The following is an 8996-nucleotide window of genomic DNA, read 5'->3' as shown; positions in this document are numbered from 1 at the left end:
CCGAAACGACATATGATGTGCTCCCAAATAGTAGGTCGATGTTTTTACTTTGTTGATCTCGGGTCGCCCCTTGGGTAACTCGCCTGTATCCAAGTACGAATGAATTGGCTTTCTCCACTCTCCATTCGGATATCTGTCGGCCATGTTAATAGCCACGTCGACGTGCACCTCGGGTATCTCTGGTATAGATGGGGCGAGGAGTCTCATGACACGAATACCCTCCACACTTGGGTCTGTGAGCTGGGATGCAATATATGCCAATGCGTCCGAATGTCGATTATCTTTTCTGCATATGTGGCGAAATTTGATGTTGTGGATCTGGTCGATATAGAATTGGGAGAGCTCCCAGTACTTCTGCAAACTCGGGTCATGGATGGCGTATTTGCCTGTGATTTGTCGGATCACCAACTTCGAGTCGCTAGTTAGTCTTACATCTTGTAGGACCATCTCGACGATTAATCTCAGGGCATGAATCGCAGCTTCATACTCGGTGACGTTGTTTGTCGCCTTAAATTCCAATCTAAACGAATGGACCAGTTTTGGTCCCTTTGGTGTGGTAAAGACTATACCAAGTCCCGATCCATATTTGTTCGACGCTCCATCGGCGAATACTTCCCAACGTATGTCCTCGACCTCATATTCTCGATCTTCTTCCATTCCGGGTATGTCCTCGTCCTCATCTTCGTCGCTTAGTGGGAAATCTGCCAAGAAATCTGCCACTACTTGTGCCTTCACTGCTGTCCTCATTTCGTAGAAAACATTGAACTGTTTAATTTGTGCCCCCCATTTGGAGATCCTTCCAGATCGGCCTGCATTGTCCAGTACCTCCTCAATATGTGATTTTGTGAGCACGCGGATCCGATGGGCTTGGAAATACGTTCTTAGCTTCAAGGTGGCGAAAGCTAGCGCTAGAATCATCTGTTCCATCCTTGTATAATTTTTCTCGGCTGGACTTAATGTTTTGCTGATGAAGTAAACGGGCTTTTCCTCGTTCCCTTCATTTCAAACTAAGACTGCACTGATAGCATATGAAGTTGCTCCGAGGTGTAATGTGAGGACCTCCGATGGCTCGGGTCTTTGTAATATTGGAAGACTTGCAAGATGTAGCTTAATATTCTGAAACGCCTCCTCACAGGCGTCCGTCCATTTGAATTTCTCTCCCTTTTTAAGAGTGCTAAAGAAATCCTTGCATTTGTCGGACGACCGAGATATGAATCGCCCCAATGCTGCTATACTTCCGTTCAGCTTTTGTACGTCTTTTATTGTGGCTGGTGACGGCATCTCGAGGATGGCTCTGACTTTCTCGGGATCTGCTTCTATCCCTTTGGAGTGATGATATATCCCAAAAATTTGCCCGATGTGACCCAAAAATCGCATTTGGTCGGGTTAACTTTCATTCTATATTCTCTCATCGTTCGAAAAATTTCCCGCAGGTCTTGGATGTGATTCTTGGCTAGGCGACTTTTTACTAGCATATCGTCGACATAGACCTCAATGGTGTTGTGGATCTGGTCTTCAAACATGTCGCCCACCAACCTGTGATATGTGGCGCCTGCATTCTTCAGCCCAAACGGCATCTTGGTGTAGCAGTATAGGCCCCTTGGTGTGAAGAAGGAGGTGTGTTCTTGATCCTCGGGAGCCAGCGGGATCTGGTTATACCCCGCGTATCCGTCTATCAACGTTAGTGCCTCGTACCCCACTATAGATTCCACCAGTTGATCGATACTTGGGAGAGGGAAACTGTCCTTCGGACAAGCTTTGTTCAGGTCGATGAAGTCGATACAGATTCTGACTCCTCCGTTTCTCTTTGGTACCACGACCATGTTGGATATCCACTGTGGGTAGTGCGATTTCCTAATTATTCCCAATTCCTGTAACTTCTTTAGCTCCTTCTCGACGTCCTCCTGTAATTCTGGTGTGATTCTCCTCATCTTTTGTCGGACTGGCTTGAAGCTTGGGTCGATTCTTAGATGGTGACAGCTTACCTCCGGGTCTATACCCTTCATATCGTGCATGTTCCATTCGAATGCGTCCATGTTTTCCTTTAGCACTTCCACGAGCTGGTTTACTTGTTCGTCTGATAGTAAGGACCCGATCCTTGCCACCCTTGGTTCTTCTATAGTTCCAAAATTAATCTCCCGAGTAGGTTCCACGACCGAGAGGTTTGGTTTTGATTCCTTCAACGGCGCCGTCTCCTTTAATTGCTATGAAGGCTCGTTTCCTTGTGCTTCGTAAGTCATGACCGCCTGCGAAATAACTCTTTCCAGTTCTTCTGTGACTTTGGCTTCTTTAGCCCTTTTCGTCTCTCCCCTTTGTCGTGCTCGCCGCTCTTTATTTATCTGGGCCTTGACCTGCATGCACTGTCGGGCTGCCTGTGGATCTCCTACGACCTCAGCTATCCCCTTGTACGTTGGGAATCGTAGCCTTTGATGATAGGTCGATGCCACTCCTTTGATTCCCGCGATCCATGGTCTTCCGATTATAGCTTCATGCGGCGAGGCGACATCAACCACGCATAATGTGGTTAAATTATCTAGGTAACCACCTCCATCTGATACCCTTAGAGTTACTTCGCCCTTTGGGATGGTTACGGTCCCATTAAAACCGTGATACGATATGTCGATGGGACGAGTATATCATCTGACAACTCCATCCTTTTGAACGTATCGTAGAAGAGTACTTCGACTGAGCTCCCACTATCTACTAGTATCCTTCTTACCCCCCATTCCTCAATCAGTAGGGTGATAACCAAGGGATCACTGTGGTCTTGGCCGTTCATCGGGACATCCTGAGCCGAGAAAAAGATGGGTCACATCATCCAGGATTCCATCGGCAAAGCTTTTGCTACACTGAAAATTTCCTTCCCATTATGATCTCTTTTGTGGATTCTTGACATGATTCCAGGATTCAGATTGTACGCTTGAGTGGCGGAATGGGAAATCGTGTTGACAAACTATGTGGATCTGTCGATCCGGACCTGATGAACGGGTGCATCGGGGACTGCGATCGTCTGGGATGGGTGTCGGACGAACTTCCTCAGATAACCATCTCTAATAAGGTGTTGCACGATGTCTCTCACTTCTCGAAAGTTTTTTGTAGAGTGGCCTCGATATTGATGAGAATGGCAATATTCTGGGTGATCCTTGGTCTCCTCGAACTGTACCCCTCTTGAAGATGGGTATATGATGTCACTCCTTTTTTCGACCTCTTTGAATATTTCTTCTAGTGGAGCATTCAGAGGGGTGTATGTTCTCGCCTCGTGCCTCGTCCTCTTTCCTTTAGCCACCAATTCCTTCTTCCCATTTCCTCGCGTAGGTGGGCTCGGTCTCTTCTCGAGCCGCCTTTGAACATCGTCTGATGTCGACTCGGACGCCGCACTAGCCTCTTGCACTTCCCTATACCTTGACTCTTCCTGAATTTCTTCTAGGGAGATGAAATGTTCTTGCATTTTCCTCATTTCTTTCAATGTTTGTGGTTTTTCAGTGAACATGGCTATCCAGATGGGATCCATCTGCTGGTCGACTGGTACTTTCCCAATTTCTGTACACAAATTTCTCCATCTATCGGTCAATGATCTGAGAGGTTCTCTGAACCGTCGGGCCACCTGTTGACCCTGGGCCGAGGTCTGCTGTTGTGCATTTATGTTTCAAGGAAGGCTTCAACTAGAGTATCATAACTGTTGACTGTTCCTGATGCGAGGTTGTAGAACCATTTCCTTACCTCACCTTCCAAGCTTGCAGGGAAGAACTTGCACATTACCACCTCATGGTTTTTCCATTGTATTAGGGACATTGTGTGCATCTTCAAATGCTCAACTGCGTCTCCCGTGTCGTTGAACCTTGATGGGAAGGTAGGGAGCGTGCACTTAGGTGAGAAGGCCCTTAGTTCTAGCTCTTGGGTGAAAGGGGTCCTCTCGGCCTCGCTTATGACCTCGGCGAGCTTATCTTCTTCGCCGGTTCCTGACAACTTCTTTATCTTTTCCTCTAACTCTCTTAACTTGGCTTCAGTCGCATTGTCGGACCTTGTGTTTCTCTGTTGATCATTCCTCTCGTGCCTTTCGTCATCTGTCGATGAATCCTCGGGTGGACCGTATCTTCCGATAGGTGGTGTTGGGGGTGGTCCTGATCGACCGGAATTGCTTGGTCCTACTGCAGGTGGTACCTGCCCGATTCGGCCTTGGTGTCCTGATGTCCCTCGGCTAGAAGATCCTCTCGACCTCGACCTTAAGTTCCGTAGTTGATAGTTCTCGAACTCTAGAGCTAGGTTCCTCTGCTGAAGATCCCTTAAAGCCGCCTCTTGCCTTCTTTGGCTTTCTAGAATTGCGAGCAGTGTTGGATCTGTACTCTCATGGCTAGAGTGACCATTTGGATGGCCTAAATGGGCAGGGGGTGGTGTCGTCATCACAGGTGGTGGAGGTGGTACTGTGGGGGGTATCTGAGTCGATGTCGCCGGATCGATTCCGATAGTTGTTTCTCGTCCTTGTTGTACTCGTCTTAGTCGTTCTTGCTCTCTCCCGAGGGCTTCTTGATACTCAGCTTGTCGTCTGATTTTTCGTCTCTGAGCATGCAGGATTAATGCTGCCCCATCATCTTCCGTGTCTGACGCGGTAAGTCCATCTATTTGATCATCCCTCCCTGGGGGCGAGGCATACGCTCCGGAGGCGATGGGTCATCATCTCGTCCCAGATCGATATCCTCGTCCACAGTTGACATACCCCTTGCAACAGCTCGTGATTCCTTTGGTGGTGGATGCCCGTTACTCCCTCGCCTCGTCCCAGTTAATGCTCCTTGCATGCTGTTACTGGATATCGTGCGGTTCCTCAGAGTTCTTGCCATCCCTGACGTGCTAGCCATCTGACACAGTGTGCTGTTAGTTCGAGAGTCGTCCCTACCTACGTTATTGAAAACAGACAACATCTTACTTTGACCTGTTTTTGAAAAGTTTCAATAGTACGCACTGTTTTTAGAAGGAAAAGGTGACTGACACCAAGACTGAGTTTCAAAAGTACGATTCCTTCTGCTCTGCCACGCTGACCTCGCTAATTTGCCCTGTTCAGACTCTAAGTGTCTTCTTGTAGACGGGTATCATGCTACGTCTCTTTCAAAGTTGCACGACGTCGCTTTCAGTACCAGACTCTGCATTAACTACAATTTGTCCTACATTCCCTATATTCCAAATCATTAACACCTAGTTCTCTGTGGGTAAAAGGTCCAAATTCGTACTTTTATGAGGTCAGCACGCCACGGCAAAAACTGGACTAAGACTTATGCACTCCCTTGGAACTACAAAGGGATTTCTTCCCTTGATTCCTTGGATTCCTTCACCGGCGACCAATAATTTTGCCGTGCTATTGTTTTGGCATTTTCCCCAGCCAACATGGAACCTCAAGCAACTTCAACCACACATCGAAGATGTTATTTGGGAGTTTATGGGTATTCCATTGTTGATCTCGCAGGACAAAAACTAAGATCAAAATACAAAGACAAGTGCGAAAAATACTATGAAAACGAAGATTAAGACACGAAAACAGACTCCCCTACAAGCGAGACTAGTCGACTGTTCGGGATCGACCTAACTGAAAATGTTTGCTAACGACTCGTTCTTAACAACGAAAACTTAACTATCTCAACAGACTTCAAACCAAACGATCATATACAGACTTTCACCGAGCAGAGTTCATCCCATAGCATCAACTAACACATAAAGTGTTTTTAGGAGCTTTTGGATCGTCTCTGTCGGCACATGCAGTCAAGGTATCCGGAGAACTTAGACGATCCCCTTAGTCGGCGGCAGAATGTAGTGGCATAAAACCACACACCACATCCAACGAAGTAGAAGATGATTTAACACAAAGTGAAGATACACAACAAACATAGACACAAAGATATACGTGGTTCGGTATGATTACCTACGTCCACGGGGTGAAAGGATGAATGTTATTATTTATTTTTCTTTGATTACAAGATGTTCTGTCTTTCTCAAATGGTGTAACTCTCCTCCTCAAATGGTGTAACTCTCCTCCTCAAATGGTGTAACTCTCAAACTCTCCAATGTAGTGTCTTGTTTTTTCTCCCTTCCAACCTGCCTCTCTCTCTCGACCTTCCCTTATATTTATAGGCCAAGGTCGACATACAATAGAATTACAATGTTGGTCACATTACATCAATTTAGCTGTTCCCTATCAGACCTTCACTGCTCGCCCGAATTTCTGGTTTGACCGATAGTTCTTCACCCGAGGCTGAGTCTTAATCGTCTGATTAACACGATGTCGCCCTTCTTTTCTTCTCGTTCCTTTGTTTGACCATCTTCCTTCGTCCGACCGAGTGCTTTCTGATTGTTCGCCCGACCTGTCAGAGGATAAGGGTCACGTCACATCCGACAACCATTGGGCCATCACGTTCGACCCACGTAATACCTCACTCTTTGCGCCGTCTGGTTCTATCTTGTGCTTCGCCGCTCTTTGTTCTTTGGTGTATCACAGCTTAGGATCTTGCCACCTAGCCTTGTGGATTATCTACACCTACAATATGTTTTCTGATATTCTTAATGAAGTAAAATCTGTTGTGAAGTTGTATGCTTAGTATTTATGATTATTTGATTCGTCATGTGAGGGTCGATTCTAGCTAAGTAAGGGTTAAAATTTTGTAGAAGGAGTAATTTGGTTATATCTAGTCATTGTGTGAAACAACTCAAATATTCAGATGCATAGTTAGAAATATTAAAAGTTCATAATCATTTGTTAGATTGCTTGCATTTTATTTGAATGACTGTGTGAAGTATGAGATGTTTAGAATGAAGTATTTGATCCTAGCATTATTTAGTAGTTCTTTGTGCATAAGGAATTTCTTATTTTCTTGATTGAATGCTCATATAGTTGTGCATAATGTTGTCCTTTTATGCAAGTTGCTAATTTTTGCCATTAGAAGGAAGAAGAATTTATGCATAATAGGATAGTGTAGGAAGGTATGATCATGTATGTAATATAAATATTTCTTACAGGAAAGTATTTAAGATCTTACATATATAATATTTCTTATTAGTCATCACTTCACCTTTACTACAACAAACTCTTAACAGTCTTACACATGTACATATGCATGGGTTATTGCTTCAAAATTTATTACAGCTGTGAGCAGTTTCATTTATTATGGGGTTTGGACATGGAGGCTATATGAATATGTAGGAGATTTAGGGTTAAATGTTCACATTTCTTAAGCTTTACTTTGTTCTAGAGACAATCAGAAAGTGGTAAGATGCATCTAGTGTATACTGACACATTCTGCTTGGATCTTAAAAAGAGAGAGAGGTTCTTCATACTGATCACGTAGGATCATTAAATCATCAAATATATTAATGGTTTCTTGGGTTTCTCAAGGAGAGATAAGAAATGGTTGCGTAGATATTAGAGATGATAGACGATACAGTTTGTAGTCACCTAGGTTTGAAGAAGACAACACAGCTTTGTACCGACATTTCCACTAAAAATTACAGAATAGTTAAGTCAAATGGAAAACTGTAGTCTGTACCTGTTGCCCAAAACAAGTCGCCCTTTTTTCATCCACCATTTAATCCTAACTAGATAGAGTTACTAGTGCTTTGCACCGGGAATATAGTATTTAGGAAGGTATGATCATGTATGTAATATAAATGCTTGTTGATTAGTGGATCTCCTGTTGGTGATTCTAAGATAGTGTAGACTTCTCGATAATAGTGCGAGATAGAGAAGGAAGCTACCTAGTCATAACATCAGATCTTTTTGACAAGCTTGGTTTGGTGATATTTATTCAGTTCAGTTCTTCTTTGATGGTTTTCTGGCGATTCATTGCATTGTTTATCTTCTGCAGTTTACATTTTGAATCTTGATTGGTTTTATTTTAGATGACTATGGTGAGACTTACACCATGTTTGTTTACTCCTGATTCATCTGAGTCGTCTGGATCTGAATCATCTGGATCTGAGTGAAATCACCTGACTCATCTGGATCTGAGTCGATATGTTTGTTTTGAGTCAGATCTGACTCATCTGACTCGGAAATAAGTGAGTCAGTGGTTTGGTCCCATGAGTCAGGGGTATTTTGTTACCTGACTCAAATGAGTCCGAGTCAGGGGTTATGTCTGAGTCAGAGGTCGAGTCAGATCTGACTCAAAATGGAAAACAAACGGTCTGACTGCTGACTCGGTCCGAGTCAGGGGTTGACTCAGATTCAGACGCCGAGTCAGCTGCAAACAAACAAGTTCTTAGTGGAAGTAGCAGTCGATCTCAAGCTAGCCAAGTTTTTTACTGCAGCGATTTGACAAGAAAGCATTGGAATCTGGTTTTGGAGTCTCCCATGAGATCAGACCCCCATATGAATGCTTTTGAAGATCCATATGTCTTCACTGCAACCTCTGCTGACGCTCCATTGATTTCAAAAACTGTTGGACGTGATGAATATTGGAATGGAATTGCTGAGGTAATATTGCTTTGTTTTAGAACTTGTTTATTTATTTGTTTTTCTCTTAATCTTCTTTATGTAAAAAGAGAGGTGAATGAATGATGCTAGCAGGAAGATGATGAGTATTCGGATTTAGATGCTCAGGTAAAGTTTGCTCGTCTCGGTAAATATTTGTTCCTTTCAATGGGGTCAAACAATTTTTTTTTGATAGCAACAATTTTTTTTTTTTTTAGCCATATAAGAATTTTACCTATACATGCAATTACCACTGCAAATTTAGTAACTCCGTTAATGCATTGAAAGCCGTATGCATTGCATCACCTTTTATATATCCATAAAACACAAGTTAGGAGAAGACGAAAAATGCTAGACACGAATACACTGCATCAACCTTCTGACAGTATGTATTATATGTTCCACAATGTCTTGATTCTAAGAAAACAAATATATACCAGCAAGAGTATAAACACTTCCCATAAAGAATCAGTCATGACTAATCCAATAGATCGGGTGCTTTCTGTTTTTACGATCTAGTTCTCTACGGAATGAACTTGCAGTGAGC

Source organism: Papaver somniferum, unplaced genomic scaffold, assembly GCF_003573695.1.
Source record: "Papaver somniferum cultivar HN1 unplaced genomic scaffold, ASM357369v1 unplaced-scaffold_131, whole genome shotgun sequence".
NCBI lineage: Eukaryota > Viridiplantae > Streptophyta > Magnoliopsida > Ranunculales > Papaveraceae > Papaver > Papaver somniferum.
Note: the sequence above shows the minus strand (reverse complement) of the source record.